We start from the raw sequence: 23,684 nt of genomic DNA on the forward strand, positions 1-23,684 counted from the left end.
CCAAATCTGGTTAACTACTTTTGTCCACCTACATTGTCCTTGCACCTGCATAGCAAATGCAGTTGGAGCAACATAAAAACAAGACTTTCAGGTGCCACTTTAAATTCATAATGGACAAGCTTCAGTGGAATCTCAGTGCTGAGTCATTGTCCTCTACTGCCCTAGTTCATTCATTCTCACTCTGCTGGTTAGTTTTTCCTGCCTTTTCCCTCTTTTCCAAGCTTGCAGTTTTCCATCTTTATTCTTAACTGATTGCTTTAATACATTGAGAAAATAATGCAAATCAGAAGACAATATCTATAGGCTTTCAACACCACATTTACCTATTTAGCTACATTTGCATCTATATATTATGACTTTCTGTCTTCCCTGGTGGCTCAGATAGTTAAGAATCTGCCCTCAATGTGGCAGATCCAGGTTTGATCCCTGGGTTGGAAAGATCCCCTGAAAAGGGAGTGGCTACTCACTCCAGTTTTTAGTATTCTTGCCTGGAGAATTACATGGACAGAGGAGTCTCGGACGCTACAGTCTATGGGGTCACATGAATATGACTGAATGACTAACAGTTTCACTTTCACTTTTTCACTATGCCTTCCATCTCCCTGATAGCTCAGTTGGTAAAGAATCTGTCTGCAATGCAGGAGACCCCGGTTCGATTGCTGGGTTGGGAAGATCCCCTGGAGAAGGGATAGGCTATCCACTCCAGTATTCTTGGGCTTCCCTTGTGGCTCAGCTGGTAAAGAATCTGCCTGCAATGTGGGAGACCTGGGTCCGATCTCTGGGTTGGGAAGCCCCCCTGGACAAAGGGAGGGCTATCAATTCCAGTATTCTGGCCTAGACTGTATAGTCCATGGGGTCGCAAAGAGTCAGACACGACTGAGTGACTTTCACTTTCACCTTTCACGTTCACTCTTCCATCTCCATGGATGAACTGATCATGCTCCTAGTAAATGTAAACCATCCACTTGGGCATCTGAACTACTTTCCTCCTACCTGCTCCAGAATGAGTGTAAACATTTTCTTCCTGCTCTTTTGATGTAAACACTTTCCCCTTTCTACTAGATGATACTAATCAGTTTATAACTGTCTATAATTTCTCCCATCTTTAAATTAAACCAAAATCAGGAACTTCCCTAATCTCCTCATTCTTCTCTAATCTCTTACAGTTTCATTGCCACCTTTTAGAAACTAACAGTTGAGATCAGTGTCTATACTTTGTCCCTCTGATTTCCACCTTCTGTCTTGAAAATGTCTCATTTCAGGTTTTGCATCCATCTACTACTCTACCAGAACTATTCTTTTCAAGGCACCAAATTTTGTTGCTTTGTTAAATCCAGGAATGAGTTCTAAGTCTTGATATTTCTTGACCTGTCCTTTACATTTGACCCAGTTGTCAACCTTACTCCTTGAAATATTTTCTAAATCAGCTTCCTAGAACACCACTCTCCTGGTTTCATTCCTAACTCACTGCCGCTCCTTTGCTTATTCTTATTTATCTTCTCAAACTTTAACTAAAGTACCCTGGTTCAGTAGCCAAAACACTACCTATCTTACACATTCTCTTGGTTCATACCCTCCAGTTTCATTATTTATCATTTTTATACAGTGGAATACCCAAATTTATCTTCAAATTAGCTAAAGATGTCTTTATCGTTAGCTTATATGAATAAAACAGGCATCTGAAACTTAAAGTGTATTTGCTATCAAGCCCCCTTCTCCACACCACCCACAGTGGAATTAATTCCATCTTCTCCATCTTTGTAAATGGTGAATTTACCCTCAAGTTTCTCAGGCCAAAAAGTCAAGGATCACCCTTGACTTCTTTCTCTTATATGCAACATATACTCCATTAGCAAATCCTACCTTAAAATGCATTCCAAATCTGAGGACTCTTCACCATTTCTGTTGCTTTGATCTTGGTCCAAGCCAATATTCTGTCCTGCTGGACAGGCTTATTAAGTAATATTCCTGTTTCCACTCTTTTCCTCCTCCAGTCTAACTCAACACAGCAGCCAGATGATGCCTAAAAATATAATATCAACTGGTATCGTATCTCTGCTCTACATATTCCTTGGCTTCTATATCCCTCAGAGTAGATCCAAGAGACTTAAAATGGCATGTATCAGCCTATGTGATTTGTTCTCCTACTACTTCCCTGGCCTCATCTTTTTCTTCTGCTCTCTTGCTCATTCATCCAGATCCTCTGCTGTCCTTTACATCCCTTGAACATGCCAGTGATGTTCTTGTCATCTCAAGTCCTTTGCCCTTGTTTTACCCTCTGCTTTGAAGGTTCTTCTCCAAGATATCACATGGCTTATTTTCTCATCTCCTTCAAGTATTGTCTTCTTAAGTGATACTTTCCCTAAGTACCTTTTAAAAAATTGTATTGACCCAGACTTCCCTATTCCCTTTTCTTGCTTTATTTTCTTAAAACCATCACCAGTTCAGTTCATTTCAGTCACTCAGTCATGTCCAACCCTTTGGACCCCATGAATCACAGCACGCCAGGCTTCCCTGTCCATCACCATTTCCCGGAGTTCACTCAAACTCATGTCCATTGAGTTAGTGATGCCATCCAGCCATCTCATCCTCTGTCGTCCCCTTCTCCTCCTGCCCCCAATCCCTCCTAGCATCACGGTCTTTTCCAGTGAGTCAACTATTCTCATGAGGTGGCCAAAGTATTGGAGTTTCAGCTTCAGCATCAGTCCTTCCAATGAACACCCAGGACTGATCTCCTTTAGGATGGACTGGTTGGATCTCCTTGCAGTCCAAGGGACTCTCAAGAGTCTTCTCCAACACCACAGTTCAAAAGCATCAATTCTTCGGCGCTCAGCTTTCATCACAGTCCAACTCTCACATCCATACATGACCACTGGAAAAACCATAGCCTTGACTAGATGGACCATCACAGTTTACCTAATCAGAATCCAACAACACATTAAAAACATCATACACCATGATCAAGTGGGCTTTATCCCAGGGATGCAAGGATTCTTCAATATACACAAATCAATCAATGTAATACACCACATTAACAAATTGAAAAATAAAAACCATATGATTATCTCAATAGATGCAGAGAAAGCCTTTGACAAAATTCAACATCCATTTATGATAAAAACTCTCCAGAAAGCAGGAATAGAAGGAACATACCTCAACATAATAAAAGCTATATATGACAAACCAACAGCAAACATTATCCTCAATGGTGAAAAATTGAAAGCATTTCCTCTAAAGTCAGGAACAAGACAAGGGTGCCCACTTTCACCATTACTATTCAACATAGTTTTGGAAGTTTTGGCCACAGCAATCAGAGCAGAAAAAGAAATAAAAGGAATCCAAATTGGAAAAGAAGAAGTAAAACTCTCACTATTTGCAGATGACATGATCCTCTACATAGAAAACCCTAAAGATTCCACCAGAAAATTACTAGAAATAATCAATGACTATAGCAAAGTTGCAGGATATAAAATCAACACACAGAAATCCCTTGCATTCCTATACACTAATAATGAGAAAACAGAAAGAGAAATTAAGGAAACAATTCCATTCACCATTGCAACGGAAAGAATAAAATACTTAGGAATATATCTACCTAAAGAAACTAAAGACCTATATATAGAAAAAACTATAAAACACTGGTGAAAGAAATCAAAGAGGACACTAATAGGTGGAGAAATATACCATGTTCATGGATTGGAAGAATCAATATAGTGAAAATGAGTATACTACCCAAAGCAATTTATAGATTCAACGCAATCCCTATCAAGCTACCAACAGTATTCTTCACAGAGCTAGAACAAATAATTTCACAATTTGTATGGAAATACAAAAACCTCGAATAGCCAAAGCGATCTTGAGAAAGAAGAATGGAACTGGAGGAATCAACCTACCTGACTTCAGGCTCTACTACAAAGCCACAGTTATCAAGACAGTATGGTACTGGCACAAAGACAGAAATATTGATCAATGGAATAAAATAGAAAGCCCAGAGATAAACCCACGCACATATGGACACCTTATCTTTGACAAAGGAGGCAAGAATATACAATGGATTAAAGACAATCTCTTTAACAAGTGGTGCTGGGAAATCTGGTCAACCACTTGTAAAAGAATGAAACTGGACCACTTTCTAACACCATACACAAAAATAAACTCAAAATGGATTAAAGATCTAAACGTAAGACCAGAAACTATAAAACTCCTAGAGGAGAACATAGGCAAAACACTCTCTGACATACATCACAGCAGGATCCTCTATGGCCCACCTCCCAGAATATTGGAAATAAAAGCAAAAATAAACAAATGGGACCTAATTAACCTTAAAAGCTTCTGCACATCAAAGGAAACTATAAGCAAGGTGAAAAGACAGCCTTCAGAATGGGAGAAAATAATAGCAAATGAAGCAACTGACAAACAACTAATCTCAAAAATATACAAGCAACTCCTACAGCTCAACTCCAGAAAAATAAACGACCCAATCAAAAAATGGGCCAAAGACCTAAATAGACATTTCTCCAAAGAAGACATACAGATGGCTAACAAACACATGAAAAGATGCTCAACATCACTCATTATCAGAGAAATGCAAATCAAAACCACTATGAGGTACCATTTCACACCAGTCAGAATGGCTGCGATCCAAAAGTCTACAAATAATAAATGCTGGAGAGGGTGTGGAGAAAAGGGAACCCTCTTACACTGTTGGTGGGAATGCAAACTAGTACAGCCACTATGGAGAACAGTGTGAGATTCCTTAAAAACTGGAAATAGAACTGCCTTATGATCCAGCAACCCCACTGCTGGGCATACACACTGAGGAAACCAGAAGGAAAGAGACACGTGTACCCCAATGTTCATCGCAGCACTGTTTATAATAGCCAAGACATGGAAGCAACCTAGATGTCCATCAGCAGATGAATGGATAAGAAAGTGGTGGTACATATACACAATGGAGTATTACTTAGCCATTAAAAAGAATACATTTGAATCAGTTCTAATGAGGTGGATGAAACTGGAGCCTATTATACAGAGTGAAGTAAGCCAGAAGGAAAAACATAAATACAGTATACTAACGCATATATATGGAATTTAGAAAGAGGGTAACAATAACCCGTGTGTACGAGACAGCAAAAGAGACACTGATGTATAGAACAGTCTTATGGACTCTGTGGAAGAGGGAGAGGGTGGGAAGATTTGGGAGAATGGCAATGAAACATGTAAAATATCATGTAGGAAACGAGTTGCCAGTCCAGGTTCGATGCACGATGCTGGATGCTTGGGGCTGGTGCACTGGGATGGCCCAGAGGGATGGTATGGGGAGGAGGAGGGAGGAGGGTTCGGGATGGGGAACACATATATACCTGTATGCGGATTCATTTTGATATTTGGCAAAAAAAAATACAATTATGTAAAGTTTAAAAATAAAATAAAATTAGAAAAAATTGAAAAAAATTTTATTATCTTCTTTTTCTTTTCTTTCTTAAACACTAACACTAGACAAGAAGATCTAGGAGGGCAGGAATTCAGACCTACTTTTTTATTGCTAAAATCCAACATTATGAGTAATGCATGAAAAAAAACAAGCACTTTTTCAACAATTTAGTGTATACATTTGCCTATATCTCTGTCTCCATATATTGTTTCTTTATGACCAACCCATTAGTTTTCCTTTATTCATTAGCCAACTTAACAGTTCTTGACACCAAAATGGGAGATGAAGAAAAAGGCACCTCTTTCTGCTGTTAGCAGTCTGATGAGAAAGGAGCCTGAGCAGTATATTTTATGATTTGGAAATATCAGCTTATTTTTCCATGTCATTCCATACCCACAGCTACAGTGCTTTTGATTATTTGCCATAAATACTGATACTTTAAACCTAAAGACATTATGTACATGAAATCACCTACACTAGGTTTTCTAGATGATGTTAGACCAAGAGTGGGAGAAGGAAATGGCAGCCCACTCCAGTATTCTTGCCTGGAGAATCCTGTGGACAGAGGAGCCTGGTGGGCTGCTGTCCATAGGGTCGCACAGAGTCAGACACGACTGAGGCGACTTAGCAAGCACGCATGCATTGGAGAAGGAAATGGCAGCCCACTCCAGTATTCTTGCCTGGAGAATCCCAGGGACAGAGGAGCCTGGTGGGCTGCCGTCTATGGTGTCACACATGACTTAGCAGCAGCAGCAGTAGACCAAGAGGGACAAAGTCAAACGCCTTAAGAGTTCAGGGAAGAAGCATACATTCGTGAAGAAGGGCAACTGGAAAAATAAGGAATGCTTTCCCCATCTGAAGTGGAGAGCTGGTACTCAGACTCAGTCAATGATTGCTATATATTTATTTAGGTTCAATAATACCAAATCTTCAGGTTTTCCAAAAAAAGTTGGAAACACAAATTCCTATCTGAAACCTCTCCTTGTTTGCTGCTGCTGCTGCTAAGTCGCTTCAGTCATGTCCAACTCTGTGCGACCCCAGAGACGGAAGCCCACCAGGCTCCCCCATCCCTGGGATTCTCCAGACAAGAACACTGGAGTGGGTTGCCATTTCCTTCTCCAATGTATAAAAGTGAAAAGTGAAAGTGAAGTCACTCAGTCGTGTCTGACTCCTAGCAACCCCATGGACAGCAGCCTACAAGGCTCCTCCGTCCATGGGATTTGCCAGGCAAGAGTCTCCTTGTTTAAAGTTTGGCAATAAATTAAAAATTTGAAAAACACTTGTGCCCACCAAGGATCTCTGCAAGTTGAATTTGGTTCTTGGGCCTCCCATCTACCATCTTTGCTTTTAGATCTTGTGTGCTCGGCTTTGTAGGCCTAAACACTTCTAGTAATTAAGGCCTGCTGATAGGATACAGGTAAAAAGCCCCCTTCTTCTTTGCCCAGGGCCTGCAGTATTTCCAGATTGTGAGCAAATGCATCCAAAATCTGTGACAGGCACTTTATTCTAGATTGTTAAGATAATTCCAAGTGTTGTAGAGTATATCCTCTCTGCGTAAAGTTTTAGGTAAGACTTTACAGTTTATTGTGCTTTATAACTATTGTCTCATTTGTCCCATTGCCATTTCTAGGTTATTCATTCACTTGTTTGCTCAAAAAATATTTAGTGAGGGTCTACTACATGCCACCCAACCTACTGGATGGTGTGTAGGTACTCAATGATGAATACAAATTGATAAGACAGACTATCAACATCTAATCTCTTCTCTTTTAGTAACAGCAGCAGTTTAATTTGGGACGAGAGTATCTAGCCAATCATGGCACTTCCCTCATGCTTGCATATTGTTGTGGACACATGACTAAACTCTGTCTGATGAGGTTGTTATTGGTTGAGTTATTTTCCCCTAAAAGATATGTTGAATTCCTTAACTCTAGTACCTCAGAATGTGACCGTATTTGTAAATAGGGTTGTTGCCCATGTAATAAGTTAAGATGAACTTATACTGGAGTAAGTAAGGATTTGATTCCAGTGATTGGTATACTCATAAAAAGAGAAGACACTCAGACCAAAGGAAGAAAATAACATGGGAAAACATAGAAAAAGAGAGAACACCATATGACAGCAGAGATAGCAATTCAAGTAAATCACAGCTGTAAACCAAAGAACATCAAGAATTGATGGTCACACCAGAAGCTAGAAAGAGGAAATATTCTCTCCAGGAAGTCATAAGGATCCTAGCTCTGCTAATATTTTGATTTCAGACTTATGGACTCCAGAATTGTGGGACATGAACTTCTTTTTTTCTAAGACACCCAGTTTGCAGTAATTTGTTATTTAAGCCCTAGGAAACTAACACAGAAGTATAAGTAAAAATAGTCAGATAGGATTTTTGATAATATTCCTTTTAAAATGATGTACATTTTTGCCAGAAATATGGACATAATGATGGTGCTGGAGAAGAGTCTTAAGTGTCCCTTGAATTGTAAGGAGTCAAATCAGTCAATCTTAAAGGAAATCACTCCTGAATATTCATTGAAGGGACTGATGCTGAAGCTGAAGCTCCAATACCTTGGCCTCCTGATGTGAAGAACCAACACATTGGAAGAAACTGATGCTGGGAAAAATTGAAGGCAGGAGGAGAAGGGGTTGACAGAGGATGAGATGATTGAATGGCATCACTGATTCAATGGTCATGAGTTTGAGCAAACTCTGAGAGTTAGTGAAGGACAGGGAAGCCTGGCATGCTGCAGTCCATGGGGTTGCAAAGAGTTGAACACAACTGAACAACAATTGGACCTAATACCCTGAGCCCCAGATGGCATGCTGAATCACATGGCATATTTGAGGATGAGATGTACACACTAAAGTTGGTGGTGAAGAGCTCTGGAAGAAGTCTGGGACATGGCAGTATTGTGAATTGATTTTCTAGTCCTGGAAGCCCTACCTCTGGCCTTCTTTTATATGAGATTTAAATAAACTTCTGTGTGATGTAAACATGCCATTTGGATTTCATGTTTTATGTAGCTACACATAATCCTAACTAACATACTGGTCTTCAAACATATGTGAGTATGATGTAGAGGAGTCACACATGTGGAGGCAGGCAGCAAACTTCAGGAAATGTTTTAAGAAAGGGAAGATATTATTTAATTAAAAATTTTTATTTATTTATTTTTAAGTTCTTGGCTGTCCTGCGTGGCATATGGGATCTTAGTTCCCTTGGTCAGGATTGAACCTGCATCCCAGGTGTTGGAAGCACAGTCTTAACCACTGGATCACCAGGGAAGTCCCCAGGAAGGAGACATGTTTGAAGTGGGAGAAGAAGGGAAGAATGGAGTTGGGACAACACTCCAAATTATATCCATTTATATTATTATATTTCCTAGTAGCCTTACTGACATCAACTACTAGAGTGATCAGAAAATTATCTCATACTCAGGTTGACTCTTGTGTGCAAATGCCTGCTTTGAAGAGTTGATTCGTACATGACAGCAAAATGTTAGAAATGTTAGATTTTGAGGTCCAGTAAGTCTAGCTTATAATGTTTTCCCTCTGGCACTCACTGATTGTGTACTGTGACTTGTTGTCTAATACACCTAAGTATCAGTTTTCCATCTATATAGTCTGAATAAATACACCTGACATCTAGGCTTTTACAAGGAGTCAGTGGGATAATACATGTACCAGTGCTTAATGAGGAATAATTGAGATAGTTCATCTAGGAATATCTGAATTATAAATGAGATATGAAAGAAAACTGCCTTAACATCTGCCTTTTCTATAATAGACAGTCAATAAATATTATTTCCCCTTCATTCTTTCATCTAACTGATTTTTCTTCTATAGTATCAAATAAGTCAAAGAAGAGACTTTCAGGGGGAGGAGGAGTAATTCTTAATTCAATGGTCCATATGCTTTGCTGTGCATAGCAGATCATATTCTAATACACTTAAAAGGCCAGCCTTTGTGTTTAGTTGCCGCTTCAATGGAAGTGATTGCTTTAGTGAAATAGAGCTTCTGGTGTCTACTCAGTTCAATCAGCTCAAGGCTATATTATCTTTCAGGTATTAAGTAGAAACTTTTAATACAAGGAACTTCTTTACAATATCCTGGGGTAAAGGCTGTATGGTTAACCTTAATCAACTGAATATTTTTTCAGTTGAATCTCTTCATAGAAAAATTTTATAGAAACAGCTTGGCATCCATTGGGGGAAAAAAAATAGTTACGCTTAAATCTAGCTTAGCCACTTAGTCAGCATGATTAGGACATTCAGATCTTTCCAAAATATTGTGTGTGTGTGTCTGTGTGTGCATGTGTTGCTCAATCAAGTCTGACTCTTTGTGACCCCATGAACTGCCAGGCTCCTCTGTCTATGGGGTTCTCTAGGCAAGAATACTGGAGTGGGTTGCCATGCCCTTCTCCAGGGAATCTTCCCACCCCAGGGATCAAACCCGGGTCTCCTACATTACAGGCAGATTCCTTACCATCTGAGCCATCAGGGAAGCCACCAGGGAATATATGTATGTATATATATATACATACATATATATATGTATATATATTTTTTTTTCCTATTTTACTTTCTTGCTTCTAATATTACTCAGGACATAGGAGTTATTATGAAATCCTTAGAATATGTCACATCTCCTCATTTCATTCAGATGTTTCCTCTTCCTTCCCCACTCTGGTCTGAATTTTCTATATTTTGAGATCAGTTCCTTTCCAGGATAGGAAATCTATAAAAAATTTGTGACTTGGGTAATATATACTAATCTTTTATTTTGGATTACTGATCCCCAAAATTTGTTCAGTTGTTTGCTCTATAGTGTTGTTCCAGGTACCCAAAAGAATTGTCACATGGTTCTGATTTTGAAACCACGTGTTCATTTCTGTTATAGTTTCCTCTATTTTGTACAATTTCAATCACCTTTACTTAAAGCCACAGCCCCACTCTAGGTTATAGAACTATTTCGTTTGGCTCCCAGTGGGAAAAAGGTAGCTACTTGTAGAACTATAGATTCTCTATGAAGCCAGCTGTGTTGTTGGTCTTAGTCTGACTGGGTGATGTGGTTCTAATTATCAGGTCATATATTACAGGCAATTAGAGTCCCTTTTCATGTCATTTGACCTGAATGCATTTCTTGGTTTTAGAAGTCTAATGGGTTCTGTGAATTCGCTAGGGAGATGACATCCTGACTGTGTTTCACTTACCCAGTAGTGATTTCTGACATGTATTTATACTTACTGTAAGATGTTAGGGTCAGCCTGCTCACCATGAATATACCTGACTGACTACTTGTCTCTAGCCATGACTGATATAGGACTCATCTTGCCTGCCTCTCCAATCCCCCAAGCAATCTAACTCTAATTTTTTGATGACTAAACCTCTGCTTTCACTTTTTCTGCCTTAACTGATTTTCCTTGACTGCATCCTGTAACTTTCAAGTAGGTACTCTAAATGTCCTATAGTAAAGATAGTGGATAATAAGCTTGGATAACTTGGTGGTTTCTTTTTTATGCAGAAAAGAGTAAAAGATTTAACATGTTAACCTGTAGCTAAGCAGTACCTCATTGTGACCTTTGGAAAAACTGTAATGCAAGTGTATTAAGAGAATTTTTCTACTTCTTCATAGGGTGCCCCTTTTCTTTTTCTCCTTTTTTCTTCAAAAACTTTCATCTTTAGCTGCCCCAAGTCATCCCAATTGTAAGTTGAGAAGGAAACTGTAGGTGTTAATGATAACATGTTAAATCTTCTAGAATATTTCATGATAAAAGAGTACCAGGGGATTTTTGAGAGTAGATTTTGAGACTTTTTGGCCTCCTCCAACTGTATTATTTTACAGAAAATTATCTCCCTTGATTTTGGATTCAAATGACTGAATTATTAACAAAAAATTAGGACAATAAATATATAGTTATTTCTTTTTTATCTTAAAAGTATGAAATTTATAAAAATGTATCATATATCATCATCATTCTCTAGATGATGAGAGTTTTTAATAAGAAAAAAAATAGAGAGGACATCATCTTAAAGTAGAAGACAGTATTTTTCAGAAAAGGACATGTATTGTTAATTTTGAATGCAGAAATTTTACACAAAATTTTCTATTGTATGTATTTTTGTGCTAGAAGTATTTCAAATTGACACAGTTTCCTAGGAACTAAAATAAGAGAAGGAAAAAAGGAAAGCCGAATGTTCATTTTTTTTTTTTTTTCAGGACACTAATTTTTTTTAGTCACAGCTGTTGCTGAAAATCTAGCTTCATGGAATTGTATTTATGATGACAATAGTGATCCTATGCTTCTGTAAGATAAGAATGCTTGGAAAATTCCCTCCCACCCCCTTCTTTGTTCTGACAGATTGTTATTAATAGATTAACAACAGACCCTGCCCTAGCATCTTCCAAAACAAGACCCACTTCCACCCCTCCTCAAAATCTCCCTTCATTTATAAAACCCCAGCTTTTCCCTCTTTTCTTTAAGATGTTTTTCATTAATGGATGTTTTCCCCCTAATGCAAGAGCCTGAGTAGAATTGTCTTAATTATCTGGTGCATTTTGTCTTTCACAATGAGTATATCCAACCTCATTCACCTCCCCCACGTTTCTGTTGTAATCAATTCAGCATTTTTTGTGGACTCAGAGAAGTGGAAGTCAGAGAAGTCAAGTTACAACTGCTTTGTCCCCTTTTCTTTGCCAATGAGAACAAAATGGGCAGGAAGACTGTCTCCTACTGCTCCAGATGGCCTTTAGACAGTGGACACTCATCCTGAGTAACTGTTATTTACTCAACACACAACAGACAGATATTTTCCTGACCCAGATATCATGTATCTCTGAGGCTTTTTGGTTTTTGTTTAAGTTTTTGTTTTTCCCAGGGCTGATGGTTGGAAGGCTTTTGTGAGCAGAAGTAAATGAATGATTGTTACTTAACACTTTAAATTAGAATTCAGTTTATTAAAAGCACAGTTTAAAATCTGGTTTTCCTTAAACCTTTAAATTCAATGTCCATATGTGATTATATCTAGAAAATGTGAAGGATTGCTATGGAGGGTGGGTGATAATTTTCAGTCAATTCAAGTTGAAATGAATGCACTTAAAAACCTGGCTCATTCTAGACTTAACCTATTACATTCCTTTAAACCTTTAAAATATGTTTAAATTATTTCATCCTTTAATTTTTCAAAGGATGAAGTAAATTTTATAATCTGTATACCTAATTCTATGACTTGCTGGAGTTAGAAGACACTTTCTCACTTAGGAAATAGCTTTACTGTTCCAAGGTAGTTGGAGCTTCCCTGCCCATGAGAACTGAGACAGCTTGTTGATGAGAGAGTTTTTTTGCCTGCGTTGGACTGTGAAGAAACCTGAGCACTGAAGAACTGATGCTTTTGAACTGTGGTGTTGGAGAAGACTCTTGAGAATCCCTTGGACTGCAAGGAGATCCAACCAGTCCATTCTGAAGGAGATCAGCCCTGGGATTTCTTTGGAAGGAATGATGCTAAAGCTGAAACTCCAGTACTTTGGCCACCTCCTACAAAGAGTTGACTCATTGGAAAAGACTCTGATGCTGGGAGGGATTGGGGGCAGGAGGAGAAGGGGACGACAGAGGATGAGATGGCTGGATGGCATCACCAACTTGATGCACATGAGTTTGGGTGAACTCTGGGAGTTGGTGATGGACAGGGAGGCCTGGCGTGCTGTGATTCACGGGGTCACAAAGAGTCAGACATGACTGAGCGACTGAACTGAACTGAACGAAGCCAGTTCATCTTGCACCACTGAGATAACATGCGCTCTTGCTTCTAGTTGCTTTTACAACAGGTATTCTTAATCTAAATTCTTTAGATTCACTTGGTTTCTGTTGGGTTTCAGTCACATCTCACCAACTATTTTTCTTCTGAGTTGGTTTGCAACATCTCAGGAAAGTAGCAGTCTTCCTCTGATTAACTGAATGCTAGATTGTTTTTATATTCTTCTATGACTGGCCACAACAATTTTGTGGATATTAAAAAGACTTGTAGTTGGTTCTGCATATCCGCCATGATATGGTCTGTCTGTAAGACCACAGCTTCTAAGATCCCACTACATTCATTTCTTCATGAACTAGTGTTTCTAACTCAATGGAAAAAGCTAACACAGCCTCAATTAATGTAGAAACCCAAGAGTCTAAGATTATAGAAGGTGGGGAGAAGACAGGGAGCATAGAGTATAGCCTAATGACAACATGATCTTTGGTCATGCACCAATGACAGCCTCAGGTTCTTTAACAGTGTAATATCTATCACAATGTGCATGATTAAAAATAGTGAAATCATTAGTGAAAAATGCTTTGAATATATATTTTTTAATAATTAATAGGCATGAGACCTATGATTACCATATTTATATTTTTATTATTTAGATATAAAATACTTAGGAGTAAACATCTAATGCATATTTTATTTTTAAGAGATGCATTTTGAATGAAAGAAAGATTGCATAGAAAACAGCAAATAACAAGAATAGTCCTTCAGATTTTGTGAGTGAGTATATATCACAGAAAGAAATAGTCTTGGGTAATAAAACAACCGAACTCTGCTGTATAGACTACGTGACACAAAATATGTATTGCTTCTGAAGTAAATTAAATATGACTTAGGAGCATGAGCTAAAGAGACGATTTCTGGAAATGAGAGCCTAGAAACTTTTACAATAAATAAAATAAATCCTAACAAGTACTCCTTTTTTCTCCTTCAGGCCTTTCCTTTTCAAGTGATAAATGCTTACAAAACAGATATTCAGCAGCATAACCAAATAGATTCAATGGGAGTGAGCAACACTTCACAACTGTAATTTTGATTCTTCAAATTTTTAGAAACAAAATTACTTTGGGATAAATAATTAAATTTTAAGCCAAAATAATATCTGATAAAAAAACCTTTTAAATCTGTGACTTCTTTTTGAAGTCGTATCTTTTTGGATTGTTGTTATTGGTTGTCATTAAGTCATGTCCTACTCTTTGTGACCCCATGGACTGTAGCCCGCCAGGTTCTTCTGTCCATGGAATTTCCCATCTTTGGATGCTCATCGTTAATTTCAAATATCAGATTTAGTAGTACACACCACTGAGAATTCAGAAATGTCTAGATACAGGTTTCTATCTATGTCATCAGGATTCTTTCATTTATACTGTCCTCTATGCGGTCCCTTAAGGAGATTCCTCACATGGTACAAAGATCAATGCCAGAAGCTCTAGACTTAGTATAAAGAGGAAGTATCTTTTCTCCCCTTGAGTTGTATAAATTTATGAAAAACAAACAAAAAGAGTGAGTTGGATTTATAGTCACGAGTCAAATATTCAGAAGTCCTTGGCTGGCTGAGCCTGGCTGCCCTCACCTAGCCATCTGGGTTATAAAACATCTGAGTTTTATAACTCGGAAGGAAGGAGCTAAGTTGTGCAAAAAATATGGAAAGATAATTCCCTTGGCAAAACTATGATGTATTCAAAATGTTTTATCTTCTCACTGTCCTTCCATTCTTTCTCAGCCTTTCATGCATTCCCAGGGCTCTCATAATCAGAGAGTGCAGTCATGTCTCTTGACCATAGTGTCAGTTCATCAACCCATTGCTTTATTATAGGGCTTGTCAACTACACTGTCCCTGCAAACTTGTTGGTTATCTATGCCACTCTCTTCTTACTGTTCTTTTTAGGTGAAAATAGGTTTTAATAAGTTGATCACACATAAAGGCAGTCTATTAGTACTTTAGCTTGGGCTGGTATAACAAAACACCGTAGATTGGGTGGCTTAAACAACACATGTATTTCTCATAGTTCTGAAGGCTATATGATCAGCATATTGGCATGGTCTGGCTCTGGAGAGAATTCTCCTCCTGACTTGTAGATGACTGCTTTCTTGCACTATCCTCATATGGCAGGGAGAGAGAGTTGAGGGAGGCAGCCAAACAAGCACAGTCTAATCTCTTTTACTTCTCTTCCAAGGATACTAATTCTATCATCCTATCATCACAGGGCCTTTACTCTCATGGTCTGACCTAAACTAATTACCTTCTAGAAGTCTTACCTCTGGATATCATCACACTTGGGATGAAAGCTTCAACATATGAATTTTCATGGGATACAACCATTCAGTCTATAGCAATCAGTGTATGAGTTATCATTTTCTAAGGCAAGCTATTGAAGTTTCTCCAGTAGGTTGTCATGGTGATATAGCAGGTAGGGGCAGAGAAATGAGTAAGAAAGATAGTTTAGCAGTCACCAGATCTTTCAATTCAGTTCAGTTCAGTCGCTCAGTCGTGTCTGACTCTTTGCGACCCCATAAATTGCAGCACACCAGGCCTTCCTGTCCATCACCAACTCCCAGAGTTCACTCAAACTCATGTCCCTCAAGTCAGTGATGCCATCCAGCCATCTCATCCTCTGTTGTCCCCTTCTCCTCCTGCCCCCAATCCCTCCCAGCATCAGAGTCTTTCCCAATGAGTCAACTCTTTGCAGATCTTTAGCCCTCTTCTGAAATGTTTTTTTATTTGTTTTTTTAACCAGTTGGGATACATTTACTTCTGTCTGGAGCTGGTCCAGGTTATGTAGGGTTCAGTCAATAAAGGCATGACGTCTTTTTTCCATCTGATGAACAAAGAAAAAGGTTCTTATCTGTTTGTCCTTGTGCTCAACTATACCAGCAGATAGCTGTATAACAAGGACAAGGCGACTATTTGCTAGGTACTAAACCCCTGCACTTCCCAGCCAGAGGTCAGCTAGTCTGCTTCTAAAGAGATAAACACCACCACTTTGTGAGTGCTTTTCTTAAGGGATATGGATGCTTTTTTAGTTTCAGCACAAGCAAATGAGGAAGAGGACCTGGAGGATATAACATCAGGAGCTAGAATGTGAGTGCCAGGAACCCTCTGAGCAGTGAGCAGGAGATTAGACTGGTAGGACTGGAGAGGTAGGATTCAGCAGCGGGCGAGGCGAGCTGAACAAGCAACTCCAGCAGAGTTGCTGGTACCCACAGCAGAGAGCAGCAGGGGTTGGGAAACTGGAATAGAGCTGCCAAGCAATGAAGGGGAAGAAGCAAGCCCAAAGCCAGCCTGAGGTCTCAGATAAGGGGTCTGGAGATTTAGTGGGGATTGAAAATCAAAAGTTAAGCAGTAGAGTAATAAGAACATGAACAAGAGCTGAGGAGAGTGGCTTATTTAACTGTCTTCCCAGGTCATTCTTTTGGCAGGAGACAATGCCCAGTGGTAGCAGAAAGGACACTTGGTGTCTCCAAGCTTCAAAAAATGAGGTGGGTGTTCAGAGGATAGCTGCTGGGAGGTAACCCCTGATGTTCTGTGTAGCCAAATCAGAGTTAATCTCATACCCCTTCCACCTTTCACCAGTTCTTAGTTACCAGGAGCACTGCTTGAAGGAATGCTGCATGTTCAGGACACTCTGCCAGACCAGATACAAATATGAGCCATGTCCCATAGGCTGTCCATTTCTGAGAATCAGAGACTTTCAGAGTCCGAAAGATGTGTGTCAGTGAGTGACCCTATTGAACTGAGATTTGTCTTCTGGCCTCCTGAATGTGTTCCTCACTAAAAGACAAAACTGCTAGAATCCTGAACCTTTTTTCTTTGTCTTTAGTATTGCTCTTTACCCAGAACATCCTAAAAGAAGAAAAGGAGCTATTTTGAGTGTCCTGTAGTACCTTTATTACCCAATGTGAGGCAGGGAAACTTTTGCTTGCATTCAACCCACAGACATGTTTCCTTATGTATTTGTTGCCCAGGTTGGCTTAACTAAGTACCACAAAGTGGGTGGCTCAAAAGGACACAAATGTGTTGGCTTTTGGTTTTGGCAGTTAGAAGTCCAAAATCAAGATTTTGGCAAGGCTCCCTCTGAAACCTAGATGTTTCTTGCCTTTTCCTACCATCTGGTCATTGCCAGCGATCTTTGGTATTTCTTGGCTTGTAGATGGATCCCTCCAATCTTCTGTCTTCATGTGGTGTTTTTGTCACGTGGTGTCTTCATGTGGTCTATCTTCACATGGCCAACTTTTATAAGGACATCAGTCATATTAAATTAGGGGCCCACTTTAGTATGACTCCATCTTAACTAAGTACATCCAAAAAGAATCTATTTCTAAGAGAGGTCACATTCTTAGGTACAAGGGGCTAGCACTTCAATATACTTTTTTGAGGGGGACACAATTTAACACATAACACTTTATATGAAAATTTCTGGCAGCTTTGGTTTCAGCCCTAGCAAGCCCCAGTGCAACTGGATGACATGTTGTCGTTCAGTTGCTCAGTCATGTCTGACACGTTGCAACCCCATGGACTGTAGCACACCAGGCTTCCTTTTCTTTCACTATTTCTTGGCATTTGGTCAAATTCATGTCCATTGAGTTGGTGGTGCCATCCAACTATCTCATTCTCTGTCACCCCCTTCTCCTCCTGCCCTCAATCTTTCTCATGCAGGTCTTTTCCAATGAGTTGGCTCTTCACATCTGGTAGCCAAAGTATTGGAGCTTCAGCTTTGCATCAGTCCTTCCAATGAATATTCACAGGGTTGATTTCCTTTAGGATTGACTGATTTGTTCTCCTTGCTGTTCAGGGGACTCTCAAGAGTCTTCTCCAACACCACAGTTTGAAAGCATCAGTTCTTCAGAGCTCAGCCTTCTTTATGGTCTAACTCTCACATCAGTAACATGACTACTGGAAAAAACATAGCTTTGACTGACTATACAGACCTTTGTTGGCAAAGTGATGTCTTTGCTTTTTAATACACTGTCTAGGGTTGTCTTGCCTGGAAAGTCCCATGGATGGAGGAGCCTGGTAGGCTGTAGTCCATGGGGTCACTAAGAGTCGGACACAACTGAGTGACTTCACTTTCACTTTTCACTTTCATGCATTGGAGAAGGAAATGGCAACCCATTCCAGTGTTCTTGCATGGAGAATCCCAGGGATGGGGGAGCCTGGTGGGCTGCCGTCTATGGGGTCGCACAGAGTTGGACATGACTGAAGTGACTTAGCAGTAGCAGGGTTGTCATAGTTTTTCTTTCAAGCAGCAAGCATCTTTTAATGTCATGGCTGCTCACCATCCACAGTGATTTTGGAGCCCAAGGCAATAAAATCTGCCACAGTTTCCATTTTCTTACCCATCTATTTGCCATGAAATGATGGGACTGGACATGAACTGAGGGTAAAATAACTGGTACTGTGTTCACGAGGTTTTTCTCCAAAGTGAACTGAAGTCGTCTACAATAGTAGGATATGTAACTGCCTCCTACCCTTCACCCTGAATCTATGGTGAAGGAGCATCTCACCAGCCCCTTCTATTAGAGGCACTAACAATGCTTGCTCCTCAGGCTAGGAGAGTTATATGATACTGTAGAAGGTTATATGTTCTTAGAACAATTTTCAGATTTCTCCAATTTACTGCCCTGAGAAGTTTTGGTTCTAGTTTCCATTTAAAAGTATCCAGGTCTGGTCTCAAGGGTTAGGGTCAAATGGGAGATGGGCTATGGAGGTTCTCTGTTACGGGCTTAATGTGGCCCCTGAAATTCATATGGTGAAGTCCTCACTCCCAACGTCATGGTTTTGGGGACTGGAGACTTTGGGAGGTAACTAAGATTAGAAAAGCTCTTATAAAGTGGAGCTGTATGAGAAGAGATACCAGAGAGCTTGCCTGCTTTCTTTCCACCATGTGGGGATGCAGTGAGAGAACTCTCATCAGAAGCCAGCTACACTGGAACCCTCATCTTGGACCTCCAACTTCTAGAACTGTGAGAAAATAAATTTCTGTGTATTGTGCTATCCAATCTCTGGTATTATATTACAGCATCCCAGGAAGGCCAAGATGTGCTCTGTATTCTTATGCTACCTCAGTATTATGGATACTTCTGCTGCTGCTAAGTCACTTCAATCATGTCCGACACTGTGCGACCCCATAGACAGCAGCCCACCAGGCTTCACCGTCCCTGGGATTCTCCAGGCAAGAACACTGGAGTGGGTTGCCACTTCCCTCTCCAATGCATGAAAGTGAAAAGTGAAAGTGAAATTGCTCAGTCATGTTCGACTCCCTGTGACCCCATGGACTGCAGCCCACCAGGCTCCTCCATCCATGGGATTTTCCAGGCAAGAGTACTGGAGTGGGTTGCCATTGCCTTCTCCCATTATGGAAACTATTAAATTATAAGTTCCTTGTGGTTAGTAGCTGGCTTTTTTTTTTTTTTTTCTCTTTGTTGGACAGTAGCCTGCTAGGGTCTTCTGTCTATGGCATTTCATTTCTCAGGCGAGAATAGTGGGGTGGGTAGCCATTTTGTTCTCCAGAGAATCTTCTGGACCCAGGGTCAAACCCGCATTTCCTGTATCTCCTGCATTGGCAGACATTCTTTCCCACCGGGCCACCTGGGAAGCCCCAGTAGCTGGCTCTTTTATGCATAATACACCGTGCTTTACATTAGCTCCACATTTGTGTTCCACTGCAAATGCCCATATTTTACAGATGAAGAAACAGAATTAAAAAATTTTGGTGAACCTAAGCTGAGCTCAAATTTCTCTTACAACCTGCCTGTCTACCCCACTGCCCTGCCCTGTACCTCTGTCTTCTGTGTTTTGGATGTAACTTTGTTAAGTTGGATTCTCTATAGAGGATCACAGTATGGACAATATTGGGGGGAAAAGGAGACTATGTAGGCTGAGTCCAGTGAAAATGCTACAGTAAGGTTTTTATTGGTTTCCCACTGGAGTGTCAGAGAAGGCAATGGCACCCCAACCCAGTACTCTTGCCTGGAAAATCCATGGACGGAGGAGCCTGGTAGGCTGCAGTCCATGGGGTCGCTAAGAGTTGGACACGGCTGAGCGACTTCACTTTCACTTTCCACTTTCATGCATTGGAGAGAGAAATGGCAACCCACTCCAGTGTTCTTGCCTGGAGAATCCCAGGGACAGAGGAGCCTAATGGGCTGCCGTCTATGGGGTCGCACAGGGTTGGACAAGACTGAAGCGACTTAGCAGCAGCAGCAGCAGCACTGGAGTGTACCTGTAATTGCTGTTATTACAGTCTTATAGATATCCTTGTTTCCTGAATTCCACAGACAAGCAGAAGGTTGGAATGGACAGGAGAGAGACACTGCCAAGGGTAGGGGGTGGTCAGGGAGGAGGGAATGAGCTGCTTGGTGATGGTGATGCAGGAGCAGGTTGGGTATCTAGAGAGAAGAATTGTAATTCCACAGCTTCATTACGTGCAACAAGGCTTTTGCTCCTGTCGTTCTGTACTTTCATCCTCCTGATTGGTAAAGACCACAGACAGTTTTTACTGGCTTATGAGCACGGTGAGATGTTTCCCAGTGTGGACAAGCTAATGGAGGAAATTTAATCAAGTGGCTGTAAGGGCCTTGAAGTATGAATGGACTCTAATAGATGTGATATCTTTAAAAAATGATCATCCAGGTTACCAATTGCATTATTAACTTTTCCTTATTACAAACGATATCCCAAGTCTTAAGTATTTAGGGAGAGATTAGTCCGAGTCACATTACTCTCCTTTCCAGATGCATGCACAGGGTCTTCTGTGGCTGCTTTTCTTGAAACTCACAGAAGAAAGGGTAATTTTAGTAAAATCAATGAGATCTGGGAAGGAAAGTCCAAAGTCAGCTCTGCACTTCTTTGGGAATTGAATGAATGGCCCACATTCTGGGGAAGCATGTAAATTTTTAGTGATTTTGTTCTTGAGTGTCAGTGTTTATAAATCATGGTACTGGTATCCTTGGGCAATGTGAAGGGAATGAGAACTGTTCAGGCCATCTAAGGATTTACAATCTCCAGGTGGCTGTGATAATTTAGAATGAGTGGAGCTGGGAAGACTTCTTTTGAGAGAAATATTGAGGACTATTGAGAAGAGTGTTTCATTAAACATAATGTGCATGTCAACCATTCAGGTAAGTTGATATTAATGTAAATTTCTTGGACACACCCCAGACTCTAATTCAGATAATTGTTTATAATTACCTCTTGTGGCTATGATGCAGATGGACACAATCAGGAACTGGTTTAGAAAAGAATTCTATGGTTTGGCTCTAAGAGGCCATTCTCAGTAACAAAAATGTGGCATAAGATGAAAGCAAGCATGGGGCATCAAAACTTGCTAAGCTAGAGAGAGAGCAGACAAATGCAATGGATGGGCAAGAAGCCTTAAACATAGACACCACCTGGAATACCATTTTAAAATTCAAAATTCTTTACCACCTCCAATTTTTTCAGTAGTTTCTTGAACTTCAGCCCATAAGTTACAATTTTTTTCTTTTCTTTTTAAATTATTTTTTAACTGAAGGATAGTTGCTTTACAGAATTGTGTTGGTTTCTGCCAAACATCAGCACAAATCAGCCATAGGTATACATATGTCCCCTCCCTCTTGAACCTCTCTCCCACTACCATTTTTAAGTATTCAAATATTATTTGTTCTTTACAATTTAAAAATTTTATTATTAAAATTACAAGTCATCAGTTTTGCAAAGCTTAACCTTATAAAGCTGAAGCAATACCTTCCCAAGCACTGTCAGCTACTAGATTGTTCTGGAAGCAACTACACTGCATTAAAAAAATTATTTTATTGAAGAATGTTTGGTATACAATATGCTGTGCATATTTAGTGTATAAAATGATGAGTTTGGAGATAAGTAGCCTACCATGAAACCATCACTGCTATATATGCCACAAATAAGTCCATCCCCTCCAAAAGTTTCTTCCTGCCCTCTTTATTTATTATTATTTTGTGATAAGAACAGTGAAATAAAATCTAGCCTCTTAGCAAACTTTAAGGATGTGTGGTTGATTGTATGTGTCAACTTGATTGGCCAATGCCCAGATAGTGTGTAAAACATTTCTGGGTGTGTCTGTATGCTTCTGAAAGAGATTAGCATTTGAACCTGTAGAATGAGTAAAGAAGATTGGCAGTGCAGGTGGCCATCATTTAATCCATTTAGGGCCTGAGTAGAACAAGATGGAGGAAGGGTAAATCTGCTCTCTCTGCTTGAGTTAGGACATCTATCTTCTTCTACCCTTGACTATCAGTACTTCTGTTCCTCAGGCCTTCAGAGTCAGACTGGGACTTTCTCTGTCCACTTCCCTCGTTTTCAGGCTTTTGGACTCAGACAGAATTCACCACTAGATTCCCTATATCTCCATCTAGGAGATATTATATTATCAGACTTCTCAGCCCCCATGATAAAATCTTGACCCTTCTTTCTCTCTCTGGAGAACCTAATAGGATACAGTATAGTATTATTACTTATAGGTACCATGATGTACATTTTATTTTTAGGACATTCACCTTGCATAACTAAAATTCCATAAATTGCCATTTTCATAGGATCACTGCTACTATCACTATTATTCTCTATTGTGATTTGCAGACCACAAGGAATAAACATTGTTTCATGTCCCAGGGGTGCTGGATCTCAAAGTATAGTCTCTAGGCCAGCAGCATAGCATCACCTGGGAACTTGTTAGAATTGCAAATACTCAAGTGGAGTTAAATTTGGCAGAGTTGGAATACTGTCTATTTCATCCATGACTTGAATAATTTTTTCTAGTTCTTCTGGACAGAACTAGTTCTTCTAGTTCATCAGGACAATCAGTAAAACCAAAATAAATCAATACCCATTGACCCAGGTAGTCCTTATCAGTTTTGGACTTGCCATTATGAGTTGTGAGGGAAAACGGGACCCCAATAAAGGCTTTCCAATGCTTCGCTGCCATTCCTTCTCCAGTTTCTCTGTCTTTTCTTTCTTGAAGTACTTCACTCCAGCCAATAAAGCTCCCCAAATAGCAAATGTGATGGCTAAAGACTTCCAGGAAACAGGCCCGGGCTTCAAGGGGGCACGTGGGGTCTCTGCTGCCCTTCCGTTCTGGGGTCCTGATGACCTGGGAGGGGGCGGCATCACAGTGTCAAGGGGGCGGCTCCCCAGGCAGCAGCCAGCCCGCCCGGAGGCTCGTCATGCCTCCTCTGGCTTCGTGCAGAGCTGCCCCAGCAAGACCCTCATGGTCTCCTTCCCTGGGCACCAAACCCAGAATCCGTGAGGCAAGAGAGCCAAAGTTGGCTGCCGGAAGCCGCATTATCCAGTCAGCACGAGTGACAGCCCTGCCATGAGCTTGAGAGTGCAGGCAGATTCTTTACCATTGAGCCACTGGGGAAGCCCAGAGCTTTCTGAGATGGGACCAAAAAATGGGTTTTAAGAAACTCTCCAAGCAACAAATGCTGGA

The 23,684-nt window shown here is 40.2% G+C and overlaps 1 pseudogene; it reads right to left on the minus strand.

The window, feature by feature from the left end:
• Window positions 1-22,927: 22,927 nt before the first annotated feature.
• LOC102278979 (protein SCO1 homolog, mitochondrial-like) lies at window positions 22,928-23,464 on the minus strand (annotated as a pseudogene).
• Window positions 23,465-23,684: the final 220 nt, after the last annotated feature.

The sequence above is a fragment of the Bos mutus genome, chromosome 11, assembly GCF_027580195.1.
Source record: "Bos mutus isolate GX-2022 chromosome 11, NWIPB_WYAK_1.1, whole genome shotgun sequence".
In the NCBI taxonomy this organism is placed as follows: domain Eukaryota; kingdom Metazoa; phylum Chordata; class Mammalia; order Artiodactyla; family Bovidae; genus Bos; species Bos mutus.